Below are 16,350 nucleotides of genomic sequence, written 5' to 3' on the forward strand. Positions count from 1 at the left end.
AATTACCAGAAAAAGTCATTAAAAGCTACAATTTAATTAGCAAAAGCTGAACTGCAAAGCGTAGGCTTAAAGCAATTCAATCTTTACTTCAATCCCACTGATCTTCACACAGATTTTCCACACACATGCAAAAAAAAAAAAAAAAAAAAAAAAAAAAAAAAAATCATAATCCACACTGCAGTGATGCAGTGACATTATAAGAAAATCTGGGTATGATTTCCCAGCCTGATTTTATTTTTGCCTATCCTACTGTAGTTGGTAGTACCCATGCACTAACATTGTTCTCCTTTCCGCTTTAATTTGAGCTCAGAGCCTTCCTAAACTGATTTTATGCTTGCTTAAGAAATTGTGTTGCTTCCAGCAAGAGATAGTCATCGGGGGAAATGCTCTCAGTAAAAACTATTTAATCTTCCTACCCTTGACCTTTCAGTTCAAAACATTAAACAAATCACAAGCTATTACTTGTATTTATTAGATCATTAAAAGCCAAACCCACCTTGTCCCAAAAGTTACACTGGAGAAGGAGAGCCCAAAGCTAGAACTAGATAATTATGGTACAAAAGACCAAACATAAGTGAATTATTCTCGTGACATTTTCCATTCTTGTTATCATCTTTGTAATGAAAATGAGGTGTCAGAAGCTTCATTTATCATACCTAAACTTTATGTGATTTCAGTTATGTGCTACATTACTTCAAGGTTTTCAATATTTGGAAGTTGGACCAGCTAACCATTCCCCTAAATTTCTGATTACAGACTTAACAATCCATAGAAGAGGGATAGAAAGCCCAGTTCATCAAAGCACATTTCTTAAGCAGAGCTGACAATACCTGGCTGTTGAGGAATGCATTTTAAGACTCAAGTTCAACTCCTCGGACTTCATAAACATGTAGATACTAAAAAAAAAAGTCTGTAACTGTACTGTGGTCTGTGCCCATTAAAAAGCAGCACATGGAAAGAAGCCGTGGTTATCTCCACACTGACTGCTAGCAGGTACAAGAGGAGTCACCATCACCACACAACGGGGCCAAGACCACAATGAAAACCCACAGGTCTTCCAAGGCTCAGCCTCAAAGAATCACCAAGTCCATGGAAAAAGAAAAAAATTGGACATCTCAGTCCACATTTTTCATTCCTATCTTCTGGGTGAGCTGGAGCTGGGCATGACACCACAACTCCCCTAATAATTCTTGTGACTTTGGATCTGCTGAAGAACACAGGGGATGCTTTGAGGCAGCATGCTGTGGATAGGAGGAAAAGGAGTTTGAGGCCTACAGCACGTGAACCCAATTCAAACTCCTTTCAACAACCAGAGCCAATGCTGCAGTGTGCTCTCGACAGCAAAGATTCTCTATTTTAAGGGCTCCAAGTGTACTTGGTGCTTTGTTTCTAATTACTTCACTTGGCTTTTAATTTCTCTAGGTCGGAGGGGGGGCTAAAAAGATTTTTTAGTGACATAAAAACCCTCCAGTGCAGAGAGAACTGTGTAGCTTCAGGAGCAGATTTTAACAATCACCACAATTGAAAGATTTGTCAGTGCTATTGATATTTTAAATGAAGAAGCTGTTAGGAGAAAAGGACAACGCAGGGTGATTTGTTTTCTCCCAGTGACTGTTTCAGAGAAGAAAAAGCATGAATTTCCTTTGCCATCATCTGTTCTGAACTTCAAGTGAGCAGTGGAAAATTCAAAAGGACCTACTATATCAATATACCCTCAGAAATACTTTCATGTTCAACGTGGCCACATAACAGCATTTGCTCATCTGCCTCTGCTGATGCCCATTTCTACACAAGGACCTGCAGCACAGTAATTTGAAAGGCTAAATTTTGAGTCGTTGGCAAAAAGGGCAGAAAGTACACAGCAGTGAGGAAGTGGAAGATATTGTTCAAGTGCAAGTGGAATATATTTAAGTATTGGACTTACAAGCGCAGAATCAAAAGAAAGTGACAACAAAGCCTTATCTCAAATACACTTTTCAACAACTACTTTTCTTCACACTGAAGGAGCCGTGAACTTTCTCACTCTGTGCAACAGCCCAAGGTGATGCAGAGCAGACGGGAGGGACGTGGCTGGATGCTTTACCCTTCCCCAGCAGAGGAAGGTCAGCTAGTTTCCTGGTACGGCTTATGACACAATGCTGAATTTAAAACTCTTCTTTTGGAAGGATTCTCAGCACAAGGAGTCTAAAGAAAGTTTTATGAGATTTGCTGTTATTGCTTGTGTTATTGCTGCTGGTATTTGGACCAAAGACATTAAAAGATGTGAGGAAAAGGCTGTTATGCTCAGAAATAGGAAGCTTCCAGATTATGCTTTCACCTGACCTTTGGCTTTGTATAATTAGTTGTTCTTAGGGGGCCTACTGACATCCCATGTTTCCAAATTTTATAGCCAACCCTCCATAATAAGATGAGGATGACCAACATTTGCTTCTAAAGCAGCCAACTTGCTATTAATTTCACACTATCCTGCTAAGCACACATAACAGTGCTGGTCTTGTTCTCCGTTAATAATGATAAAGAGAAATCAGACATTTCTTACGAATCAGATTACAAAAATGCAGCAGAGAGACACACAAGGACATAAAAATTCCAATGAGATAAAAGCATCCCTGTTTACATAGAAATTCTGCTTCATTAGACTCAATGTTTTTTCATTATATTCAATGCCATTTAGTTTTGATGTTCATTTCAAGGCTGCTTATTTATACAGAGTGAGAGAGGGAGAAACACAGTAAAAACTCTGTGTTGATTTCAATGTTGAAATGGGTTTAAATATGCAATAAGATGTATATATATGTTCTAGGTAAGAAAACACTGTCAGGGTTTGCTTACATATGTTACTATAATTCTATATTAAAAGCAGAATGGAGCTCAGGTATCAGATACAAATCCCACAAGAAGACATTCTTAATTGAGACAGCTCACAGATTATTCAAAAATATGGAATAGAGAGACATTTCTGCATGCCTTTCTACTTACACATACCTTGTTAGGTGAAATTCACTCCTATTTGGGGCTTGAAAGAAACCTCTTTTCTCAAGGTTGGATTTTGCTTGTTAGTATCAAGGCATGCATCCAACTGGTGACTTTTGCCAGTGGCAAAAATCCAGGGGACATGGGCTGCTACCTCTTAGGCTGAACAGACTCCTTGCTACACCATCAAGTTACCTAACTTCTTGTAATGCTTTTTATCAAATTTCTTATACACCGCAGCTCAAACCCACTATGGATTTAATTCTTCATTTGATTGTAAGCTATTTCACATGTCTTGCTATAGGGTTTCCCTGAAAACACGTAAACTTATTTTAATTGTTCCCAGTGCTGACACTCATTTAATTAAACAGTAGCACTATAGGAAGATTTATGACACAGAAAGAAGGATTTTTTTAAAGCAGTAATGGAACATGTAATAGGTACGTCACATTTTAAAAGCCTAATTAAATCTATTGTTTCTCCAATGTCCTCAGCATGTCGCTCTTGAGTGCAAGATATAATTTTAAAAGGCTACGTTTATTTCGGTGCTTAGAAAAGCCAGATCTGCTTGTCAAATTGTTGCCTCAAAGCAAAGCTAAAGGACTGTTTTGTGAGAGCACATGTGGTATGTAGCATTGAATATAACCCAGATAAGCAAAGGGAACGAAAACAAGAGGATGTGTTTTGCTCTCCATGGTTCTCAATTGATGTCCTTGGAAGCACAAGGGAGCTGAGTCAGGCTCAGGGAGGCAGGGGAAATCCTGTCCCATCCCCTCATGACAGACCTGGCTTCCCATCTCGCTTCTGGGACTGACAAGGTGGCAAAGCACATCACCAGGGTGGTGAAGGGATGGAGCTCCGTGTATCTCTGTGTGAGGAGTAGAGTTGGCTCCTACATCAGTGAAGACAGCTCATGCATCACCCTGACCTCACAGCAAAGTTGACATTAGCAGGGGAGCCAGGGCAGGACTATACAAGGTTCCGTCCTAGTCCAGGGTTTTGCAGTTTTTCTTAAAACAAACTATAAAAAAACCCACCACCTTGTGTGCTATCTTACATGAGCTGAAAGGAGAAAAAAGTGATTGTTAAGGCAGAGCTGGGTAGGATTTTCCAAAATGCCCAGCATTAAATCAAACTTCCCCCCAGAAATGGAAATTCCAAGCACCTACATGCGGGACGAGGTTAGTGCCTGGTACTTTTATCATTAATATAGAAAATCCTCTCTTTGTCTGTAATCTTGAAATGGAAAAGAGGTGAAACATTTCACAGAAAAGCTGAATTCCAATGAGGAGGAAAGATTTCTGCCTGTGAAGCCAAGCTACTTTGCTCCAATGGTGTTCCAGAGCAGAGCAGACCACGAGCACAGACAGCTGTCACAGCAGCGATCAGAGCCATTTCCCTCCATCCTCCCTGCACAGCTAGTGCAATCGTGGCTGATTTTAAAGGCAATCAAATACTGCAAGTCTCTAAAAATGAGAATAATAAGAGGCACCAAGGGAGTCAAATTCCCTTAGTGATCACTGGAGATTATCTTAAATAAGACAATTCAGTACAAGCTAGATATCAAATGTAATAACTCATGCAAAATAGCCTTTTATGGAGATCCAGAAGCACAGCAGTAATTTGGCATGTATAACCTTTTTATAGTGAAGAATACTTTGTAATTATTTAGTCCTAAATAAGTAATCACTTTTTTCCCTCTTTCAATATTCTGAAAATAATTATATTACTTAAGGTTCATTAACTGTTTCCAGCAGAATAACCAGCTTTATTTGATTAGCTAGATGAAGCTTTTTAGTTACTTTATTTCTTTCCATCACTGATTAAACATTAGTTTCAGAAGATTAGCAGCTATTTTCTTCCAGTCAATATGCTCTCTAGTTTATAATCTCTTCTGGGGGAGTAAAAAAATGTAAGTAGTAAATCACACTGAAATTCTGTAATTACTTAGAGAAGACATCAGTGAGAAATAGCGTTTGCTATCTTTCAGCCCCTATCCTGCCCTTTGCAGCAGAAATGTTGAAATGCTCAAAAGCAAAGTGAATGCCAACTGCAAGTTCTCCTGCTCGTAACTCATTGTTACTGAGAGGGAACTGTGCTCCAGAATTCCTCGTTGGGCACTGGTGTGAAATAAATACAAACCTGATGTAATACATCAGCCTTTTACTCCACTCACCTAGCTTCACTGCCAAAGCACATCACTTGACAGGATGAAATATGAAGTTTTACTCTCCTGATCCAATTCTAGCACATGGAAATGAACATCATATTATAAGCATCAAATATTCAGCATTTATGCTTTTTTCTTATACCTGACTTCAGGCAATTCCTGCAGCAGTGCACTCTACGTGTTTTCTATGCAGCAAGTGGGAAGTAAACAAGCAAGAACTTTACTCTGAGAGTGACAGATCACTGGAACAGGCTGCCCAGGGAGGTTGTGGAGTTTCCTTTGATGGAGGTATCTGAGATCCAATTGGATGTTACGTGTGCAACCTGCTGCAAGGAACTGCTTTAGCAGTGGTTTGACTGATCCCTGGAGGTCCCTTCCAACCCTTGCAGTTCTGGGATTCTGTAAAATTCACACCTGCATGCTTTGGCTGCCCAAAAGAGACAAAAGATGTAAAGCCTGTACATGTGAGACTATTTGTGTGAAGCACAGGTCCATGCATTCCGTCCTCTGGATCAAGGTGCACACCTGGCCAGTGGTCAGAAAACACGTAACCCAGGATATAAGTTGGTTTAAGGTTGGACAAGATAGATGACCTTGGAGGTCTTTTCCAGCCTTTGTAATTCTAAGTCACCTTGCAGAAGATCACAGTGAGCATTCTGACATCGTAACACTTAGAGCCAGCCAGAGACAAACCTCAGATGTGACAGTCCACCATTTTTGGTAGCCACCAGGCCTTGCAACAGAGCTGCCTTAACACACGTGTGCTCTGACACTGTGTACAGGTAGGCAGGGAAAGTTGCTATCTACAATTCGTCCCTGCATTCAAGAACTACATTCCTTTACAGAATCCCATCTAACTTCCCCCGCATTGAAGATCTAGACAACCAAAAATGAATGACCAAGGGATAATGTAACTTACTGCATTACTAAACTCATCAGCTTAGAAGAAATAAGATTCAAAACTTCGCTCCCAGCTACTGTTTTATCTTTTTTAAATTCCAGCAAACAAACTCTCTATGCCTACCAAGCTTGCAAATATAAGCATTAAGTTTCACATTTCCCTTCGCAGTAAAGAAATACTGTCTCTGCCTGCTTTGCCAGTTAATTTTTGCACCCTTTGTGAGCCACCACTGCCTGCAGAAGAAAAGCCAGAGCTTTCTCATCTGTCCCTGGAACACAGTCCCCTGGAAGCAGGCAGAACTCAGTCAATACATTTGCCATTGTGACATGCCGTGAGCTTTGGGTAATGGATATTAGCAGGTGGGTCATAACCAACATGTGGGTTTTTAGTGAAGTCATGAATCTATTTCACAATAGGTAATCAATACCCAGTATGAAAATCCAATTGATTTTATCCCCAAATTACAACCTCTCCACAGATTGCAATTTTTTAACTACTATTTATTGGTACCTATTCTGTGCTCAAGGCCTTCTTGTGCTTGTGTCATACAGATCTAAACCATCAGTCATGTCAAAAACCATTTTATGTTTGGCAATGTAAGATGACTTTACTGTAAGCTACATCTGTACTTCTCACGAGGTCTTTGCAGACTCAGGTATAAGTCAAGTCAAGGTAGGTCTCTGCCTGTCTCCATTTTGACAACATACTCAGCTTACCAGAAAGCTGCAGATGTGTCAAATGGCCAAAAACAAGGAGTAAATCCTGACTACTGAAATTTCTGCTTTTGAGTTGTTGCCATGCTGCTTTTCATTTGTTTTCTGAGCACAGGTATGCTGCCAGCTGCCATAAAGGCCCCTTTTGATCTCCTCTGGTGCACAGATGGACAAGGGCTAGCCCTGCCCACAGCATCCAAACTTAACTCACTGCTAGTACAGAATCAGTCATATAGGTATGGAAAATGGATGTGATCAGAATATCTCATCTGAATTCCTATACCAAATACGAAGCACATGACCATACAGCAATCCCTGCAGCACTGGAACTGCTCTACAGGTGGCTGACAGGCAGATCTGCAATACAGCCTTCTGTTATTTACACAGATCAATACCTAACCAGCTGATACACCAAATTCAGGCACCATTTAACACAGCTGTCAGCACAGTTGTTTACACAATGTCTTCAAGCGTTATATATGAGCTTTTTTTTTTTTTTTTTTTTTGCTTTTTTTTTTTTACAGTGGGTAAAATCTGTCTAGAATACAGCAAAACATTCCCATCTATTGTCTGGGTATTGCAGGAAGGATGAAAGGGAGATACCAAATCATTTTTATTTCTTTTCAGTCAAGTGATGGGGTCATGAAGCAAGAAAAGACTTTAGCCTCTTGTTTCCTGACTGTGTAATCGTTTCCTAAGTCAGAGAGAATGCATTACAAAGGAAGGGCTCTATGTAGGCTTGTATAAAGGACAAGGGAAAAACGATAGCAGGTGGTACTGCAGTTCCTCTATTCCCAGAGCAAAATCAAAGCTAAAAGATAACTGTTAAATTCTGCCAGTGAAGCAAGGTTTCTCCTTTAAACATAATACACATAAGGCAGGCATTGCTAGAATGTTATTGGGTTGGCTTTGTTGCTTATTAGGCAAAGCAAGTTTCAACATTTTAGTGACAATGTTCTTATCTGGAAGAGCAATCAAAAACACGAGTTCTTCAGGATTAAAGGCACAAGAATTTTTTTTTATTATTATTATGTTGTTAACTGCGTTGTTCCATTTCCAGGTCCCTGAAAATCTGGCTTGCAATGAAGCCAGAGATTGAAGCCAACAACAGTGAGCCAGATACAGCACTGATGTCAGACACTAAATCCATTGACCCCACTGAATTACACCTACAGCCATGGTAAACTGGCATCAAGAGTAAGCTCCATTCACAGCTGTAGCTTCACCAGCTAGTAAGAGAAGATTCTTATTAAGCAGAGACTCTTAATTAAGGAGTGCAGCTCAGAACTTTAGCCAGCATTAACTGGCAAAGGTTTTTGACTGTAATTCTCCCTAAACTTCTAAAAATTTCTTTTTAAATCTAATGGGTTTGACAGCCATTTCACAGATGCTCCCCTCCTTCTGCTCCAAGCCTCTTCTGGCTCTACCCTGCTTTTCTACATTTAGCTGATAGATCAGATCTCTGAAAACTATCATTTGCTCTGACAGTCCCACTACATGCTCTTTGCCAGTGACATTTTTGTTCCTTTTCCATTTACTGTTATCTTAGCTGACTAAATGGCAGTTCCTTTGATATCCAATGAGTTTCTGAACTGCCCACTTATAAAACAAGCCTCTAGTTCTCGTGGTCAGAGAGAAGTTGGCAGAACAGGGAGAAAAGCAAATCTTAAATGTTGAAAGAATACATAGCAAACTCTGACATTTATCCCTTTTCCCCAGTGTCCAGATCTGAGGGAGCATGTTCACAATAAGTTCCTATGGCACCCTGCATCAGGATTTCATTGCACCTTGGTAATTTAGGATTTTCTCTCTCTGGTAGCTGTTGTTATGGTCTGATTTTATCTGTTCCATCTGTGAAGCGCAATGAATTTCTGTTAGGCTTTATAGTAACTGTCCTCCCAGCTTAAATCTTCTCAGAGAACCTGTTTACCTGTGCTTACCATGCAGGCTGTGGTGTAATAAGTCATTTAAATTAACTGACACTTGGGTTGTAAAACATCAATGGCTGCTGACCAAGAACTGTACTGCAGTATAAACAGGAAATGTTCACATTATTAGTGTTATACACTTGCATTAAATGCACCTTATGGAGTAAAACCTTTCATGCAATAACAGAGGTAGTGAAGGGGTTCCTTTGTGTTTATGCAACATATACAGTATATGGGGTCATCCTAAATGTGACAGTATCTGGAACCTGATAGTGAGCCAGACTCCGCTCTGATTGAAACAGTTCATCATGGTTGTTCTTGTTTTTACTGAAACAAGTAAAATTTGAGCATTTTGTTAGGAGCCAAACACATTTTATGGCCAAACACTGAGCTGACTGAAAGTTATTTGGACAAGGAATGAATCACAGAATGGTTTGACCTGCATCTAGTTCCAACCACCCCAACATGAACAAGACCTTCTCCTTCAGTAGCCACTACAACTCGTCATATAGGACTCCAGACAGCAGCTTTCATCTTCAGTACTTTCCCACAATATTTCAAAACCCATCAGTGAACAAGGCATATTTCTTTTTATTCTCTGCTGATTTGTTGTATGGTGGGGCCTCTTCAGCACGTTACCTCTTCCCCTGAGGATATTCAAAAGTTTTTGCCTTCAGATCAGTCCATGATCAATTCCAAGATTCCTGGACCATTGGGGTTCTCCATGCAAGGCACTGTATAATCAACACAATCTGCTTACTCCAAGTATTATCAGTAGCAAGGTGTGTGGAGGGAACCTTCCTTTTAATCATCCAATTTAGTATTTAGTTAAGCTTCAGCACATATCACTTCCAAAGCAGTCTGAACCCCCTCGTATGCTGCTAATATCTCCTGTTCAGTAGGAGTGTAGTGTTCTTCAGACCCTCTGTATTCTTGACTCCAAAACCCAAAGGAGGTTGGGCCAGTTCTCCATTAGCATTCTTTGCCAAAGGCTCCAAGTGGGGCTCTTCTCCCCAGCTGCAGTGTCAAACATGTATTTTACATCATGTCCCAGAGATATTGCAGGGCTATCTCACACTTAATTTGTTCAAAAGCCTGCTGTTGTTCAGGACTCCATACAAAATTGTTCTTCTTCCATGTCACTTGATTGAGGGGGCTTATAAGGCTATAGTCTGGAATACACATCCTCCAAAAACCCTTTACAACTAGGAAGGATTATGTTTCCTTCTTACTATCTGGCATAGACACAGCAGTGATGTTACTGATTACATCTGTCACATTCAGACAATGTCCATCTTGCCCTTGTATTCCTAGGAACTGGATTTCCTGTGCTGTTCCTCTGACTTTATTTCGCTTAACATTAAAACTAGCTTGCAAAAGGATTTGGGATTATTCTCTCTCCTTTCTTGAAAACTTCTTCTGCTGTATTTCCTCACACAATAATATCATCAGAGTATTGTAGATGTTGAAGAGCTCCACCCTGTTCTAGTGTAGCCTGAATTAGCCCATGACAAATGGTTGGGCTATGTTTCCACCCTTGAGGCAAATGGTTCAATGCATAACAAACACCCCTTCAAGTAAAGGAAAACTGTGGCCCATACTCTGTCAATTGAAGCTTACCTCCTGGCTGCCTTTGATTCCAGTTCATGCTGGAGTTCTAGAATGCTTGGTACAGCAGCACCCAATGGTGGGTGACTTCATTCAGACCACAACAGTCCGCTGTCAGCCTCCACTCCCCGTTAGTTTTTCCACACCAGCCAAATGGGGGGGGCTGTTGAAGGGTGAATGAGTTTTGCTAATCACTCCTTGGCTCTCCAGTTGATGGATCAGCTTATGGATGGTGAGAAGGGAGTCCCAGTTAGTACAGTATTGCCATGTACACACTGTCATAGTAACAGGCATCTGCTGTTCTTCTACTTGTAGCAACGCCACAACAGATGGGTCTTCTGAAAGTCCATGCAAGACAGACAGCAGCTTAATAATCTCTGTCTCTAATGCAGCTATTTCACAAGTCCATCAATATCCCTTTGGGTCCTTAAAATAACCCCTCTTAAGACAGTCCATTCCAAGGCTATATGGAGCCCCTGGGTCAGTCACAAAGGATGCTTTTGCCAGTCTCTCTCAGTGATGCTTACTTCAGCCTTCAACATAGTCAATTCTTGAGAACCTTCTGTCACCCCAGAAGTGTAGATGACTTGGTGACTTCAGGGTGTCTATCAGACCCTCATATTTCTGTGATTCTTGTGTGCCAGGCCATCAAATCCTTACAGTCCAGTACACTCAATTTTCCCTTTCCTCCCCCTGGCTGGAGGCAGGGCCCCTCTAATTTTTGCATCCATCATCATTCATTTCTCATGGATCAAAATCAGAACACTTACAGCATTTACATTGTTCAGTAGTAACTGGAGCAGCCCTCATTTGTAGCTGACTTCTTTCATAACTCTTCTACCCATGCACATAGGGTTGAGGTAGATTTTCCATCCCCCCTCCTCATATCCTCTTAATGATCTTATAGGTAAAACCACAGGGTAAGTACATAGTGTGGACCCAGAATTAACCCTTTCTTGAGCAAGGGGACATCTGTCTTTAATAGCAAAGATACTGGATTGTACAGGTGGGGAGTGGGGGTTCACAAATTTTGGTCAGTTTGAACAGTTTTTCCTCCAGTTTATCCATTCCTTCTGATAGTACTATGATAGCCAAGACATTCATGCAGGGGAGGTGAGGTTTTCTTCAAATTCCTGAAGAGTGTTAAGACATGTAATATGGGTCCTCCTTCTTCACCCCAAATCACTGCTGCTAGTGCACTAGCATACATTATTGGTACAATTCAAATGAATTTCCACCACAAAGCAGGAGAACACCTAATTCTTTCAGCATTGTGGTCTGCATTTAAAAAAAACTGTTTCATTTTTGTCTCCTTTTATTAAAACACAGAGAGCACGTGCAGGCTGGTGCAGTGCCAAAAATGTTAATGGCTGTTCTAGTGCAGTTTGTCACATCTGATGTGTCTGTTATCTCAAGCAGGTCATGTTGCGATGTGATGAAACTCCTTTCAAGTCAGCTCGCAGCAGCAAACCAATTTTAAGTGTGCACTTCTGTACTTTCTCCTCTAGAGACCCTTTCCCCAACTTCCCATGCAACATCAAGAGCCACTGCACAGCTCTTCATGAAATCCTATCCTGAGACTTTTCTACAAGACATGCAGAAGGGAAAAAGGCCACAGCCAGGGTTAAGCTGCTGGCAAACCCTGGTACCCGCTGCTCTCACAGCCAGGTGCTGACCCACAAACAACCTCCTCATCTCTGATTAACACCTCTGCCCATCATCTCCCCTCCATACTTCCAGGAGCTCACCAAGATCTGTTTGTACAGCACTCTGGTACACTGTCTGCAGCCTACTCTGAATGTTCCTAAGCAAAAGAGTAACTGTGCTTTCTCCACACTTAACTTGTACTTGCTAACAGCTAACACTCCTTGATCTCATTTTATGATGGAATATTTTCACTTTGGAAAAATGTTTATTAAGCTGAACCAATTTCTTTCTATTAAGTATTTGCATTTAATCATCTAGCAAGCCTGATTATCTCAAGTACTAATAATAATCACCACATTACTAACATCACTACAGTTTGAAGCTCTACAACTAGACATCGCTAATTAATTCTAAGTTAATCAGTTTCATTAGCTATGCAAATGTTTCTTTGGCTTAAAGCATTAAATCAGGTTTAACTTGCTAAGACAATATTCATCACAAGTTTATGCAATCCATTATTGCTTCCCATTAATTAAGGCACATTAAACTGTGGCATCCATGCACAAATCTACAATAATAACAATAATAATAACTGTAAAGCTTTTAACTTAATTTGCAACTTCTGTATGAAGACAAGATCTTTCCCTTTAGTGAACTGTAGAACATATTTAGATGTATCTAAACTGAGATACATCATAAATGTTTCCTAATCACTACATTGAGATTTTTCTTACTACAAGAGCAGTAATACTAAACCATAACACATAAGCATGATCTCACTTCTGCCTTAGCTCTTAAGTATTTCAACTGGAAATGTGAATTAGATTCAACTAAGAGAACTGGGAATGCTATGGTGCAGAATTATTCCTTACGGTTATACATTTTGCTACTGCAGAATATGCACAGAAAATCGTTTGCAAGAACTTACTACTGCAGCTAAGTATTCAGAATTGGCTGTACCTTCAAACTTCTTTGGACTAATATTTCATTTGCATTAGTAGATATTTTGTCTGCAAAAAGACACGAACACCAATTTTTGAGCATGGATTTAGCAGTGTGGCCTATAGGCAGGAGGCTGTTGGAGATGAAACACTGGGTTCTTAATCCAAAAAAACAGACTGGCAACTTGAGAGCATAGGAACCAGGTGAACCAACAGGCTGCTCTGGAGACTTGAGTGTACTGCAGCAGATTTGGCTGCTGAAGTGCTCCTTGGAGCATCATCTTTGAGTCTGCAGGTGTGGAGCTGAGCACTGAAAATACCACCTGGGATCTCTATTTACAACTGTAACAGGCATACATTACCATTATGTTTACCTATTTATCAGTAGTAGGATCACCAACACATGGATTTCTCACGTACCTCCAGGCAAATGACTCAGCTACTAGATACTCTTAACTTTTGATAACACTGTCCTACTAAGAGGGATGCTTTCAGGAGTAGAAAGCACTAAAAGTGTCACATATAAGAAAAAATTATAAAGTAAAAAAGTGGTTTTTCATCTGCTTAGCCATTGGTAATTTTTATCCCTGTAGCACCGTAGTAGATTCACATATGGAAAATGTCTGTTTTCAGGAACACTTTCCCATTTTGTCTGTGAAAACTGGAGCTTTATTGTAGGACTCACAACCACTAATTTAAATAGCAAGAGGATCACAGATATAATCCAGAGTCCTTGAAAGGTGACAGTTATAACAAATTACTTGTTTGACCTTTGTGTGATGCTTTCATCTTTTTGATCTGTGTATTTTTCATTCTTTGAATGGGCAGCATCTCGCCCAAACCACAGCCTCTGAATCTTGTCTTACAGCTTCAGTGTTGATGAATGGAAAAAGAAAAGAGGACATTAAGTACTGGACTTGGACTCAATTTTCCATTTGAATGTACCATTACTGTCACTGGACTTCAAAAAAGCATTCTTCTACTTCAGATAAACCTATGGCTTGAATTATCAAATACCAGTGACAGTGAAAAGGAACCATGTTTGGCATTACCTCTTCTGAACCTGAAAGACGACCAAGGGCTCCTTCCTTCAAATGTTTTGTACGTGTAATGAACAAACTACTATATTTGGGTCCCCTGTGATGAGATGTGACTTTCCCATGAAATCCCAAGTGAGATGGGGAGCCTCAGAACTACCTTCCTCTCCCCATTTCATATTTATTTATCGTCTGGAATACAAACTCTGAAGCAAAACTGAGTCTTCCCAAGCTGGCACAAGCTTCCTAAATGTTCTTTTCCACCCTCCAGCCTGCAAGCTATTTCTCACAAACCATCTGCCCTGACTTTGGCATGAGGACAACCTGGTTAGATGAAGGTTGGCACCAACCTTGCCATTTAAGACAGTCCCCTCTGAAAAACTAAGTGCTCAAAATGAAGTTTCCTTGACCACTCACAATTCAAACACGTTTCCTTCACACATTTAAATTGAATCATTGTTCCACATAAATAAATCACATCCAAAGAGTGATGTATAACTACCCCAGGATACATTCGGCCCTGTCACAGCTATGTAAACTCAATAACTGAACTTAGGGAAATGAACAGAGTTATAAAAGATAAGCGTGACTGCCCCATTTGGGTAGAAATGAAGGACAGAAGATGAGAGATACACCTATGTAATTCAGCCTTAAAACGTATTTAATTCTTTAGCTGATCTTTGCAAGGTAAGCACCATTACTCCATAGACATCCATATGAATAGTTTTACTTAAAGCATTTGTCCCATTAAATTCAGTGAGACCAACAAACTTCAGTCCCACGAGAATGCTCAATGTGTTTTTAGAGAGATTGCTCACATCCATGCAATTTCAGTAAGTGAAAGATTTCCAAGACATCAAGGATAACTGAAACAAAAGATACAGCCACTTCCTGTTGTTACAATACTCCTCTCACTAAATACTGTTAAATAGTTCAGAATTCAAATCACTCCTCACGTTAGTTTTGATTCATCGCAGATTGAGATACTTGATAGATTTATTTCTATTCTGAGGTCCTTACTCTAGCAGAACTCAGGCCTTATGGATATATGAGGAAAATTGAATGCTTTCTTCTTCTAAACTTGGTCAATATTTTTTCCCTAATTAAAGATCTCAGAGTAGCCACAGCTATTTCTTTGTTAAATATATGTATATATATATATACACAAACACACACAAAAATACAAAAAAAACCAGGAGATTCTTCATTATTTTTCCAGTTACTCATTTAAGCAACACACAACAAAAAATAATGAGTAAAGGTGTGGAAAGGGACTATCTTGACCTCCAGTTGATACTTTTCACAAACAAAAGATGAATTTCATCTCCTGGGCTGCAGCAGTTCTGTATGAACTCAGAAGCAGAGCACTCCATTCCTGCCTATTTTAAGCCAAAGCAGTCAGAGAACATGGCTAAAGCAGCCAACTCCTCACAGCCAGCAGCCATACCAAGAAGCACTCATGACAACAAAGAAAGCTCAGGATCCTGTGGGCTGCTGCCCTTGGGAAGGAGCATAACACCCTTGAGGAAGCATAAGGGAAAAGGGGTAGAAGAGAAACTGCAAGAAGTGCCTTTCTGATATTTCTGTCACTCATCTGTATCCTCCTGCTTCACTGCTCATCTGGAAAACGCTCTTTCTAGTAACCATATGTAGAATCCAACATTTAACTTGGAGCCAAAAAGGAGCGAGGTGTAGATGGGAGAGTTGAGCCAAAGGGTGCTTGCCGTGTGAAACAGGCACACAGCACTGCTGGCTGGCTGAACCCAAGCTCCTTCCAGCTATCCTTCACACTCAGGGACACTTGTTCCACACAGGGGTGGGGATTGCATCAGACCTACAGCCAGTGCTGCCTTTGGAACAGTGAGAAAATAACTTCTGTGGTTGGCTGGGAACCAGGAACATGAGTAACAGTAACTTGTCATGTTCAGAGGAACCAAGGGATGAGATCTGGAGCACATCGGAGGGGCACCTGTGAGATCACGCATGGGGAAGGGCAGCAGGACCACCTCATGTTATCACATGGATGGTGAGCCAAATCCAAACACATTGTCAGAAATGCTGCACCATCCCCCCATCCGTGGGCTTTGGTGACACATGCCATTACCCAAGAACTCACTTCTTTTAAATGCTCGTATTATTATGCTGATATTAAAACAACACTCTGGTGCTGATCAGGCTTCCTTTTTCCCCCCAGCCTCCTGCTCGCGGTGGGTTAAACCCAGGGAAGCTCGAGTTGCTGATGTAGTACCTCTGCATGGCCTGAGCGGCATCTAGTGGAGCCCACAGCCCTCTAGTCCCTGCATTGAAGAGTGCCTTGCTCCTCTAAGGGCGTCTGGTCCGGGAGGGTCCTTTCCTAAGGCACTGCGATATAAGAGGAAAGGTTTATCCGCCCTTAAGTCACTAAGTATCTGGAATTCCCGTTTCAGACGTAG

The sequence above is a fragment of the Centrocercus urophasianus genome, unplaced genomic scaffold (assembly GCF_019232065.1).
Source record: "Centrocercus urophasianus isolate 14NV4802_14NV808 unplaced genomic scaffold, USGS_Curo_1.0 seq_10, whole genome shotgun sequence".
NCBI classification, from domain to species: domain Eukaryota; kingdom Metazoa; phylum Chordata; class Aves; order Galliformes; family Phasianidae; genus Centrocercus; species Centrocercus urophasianus.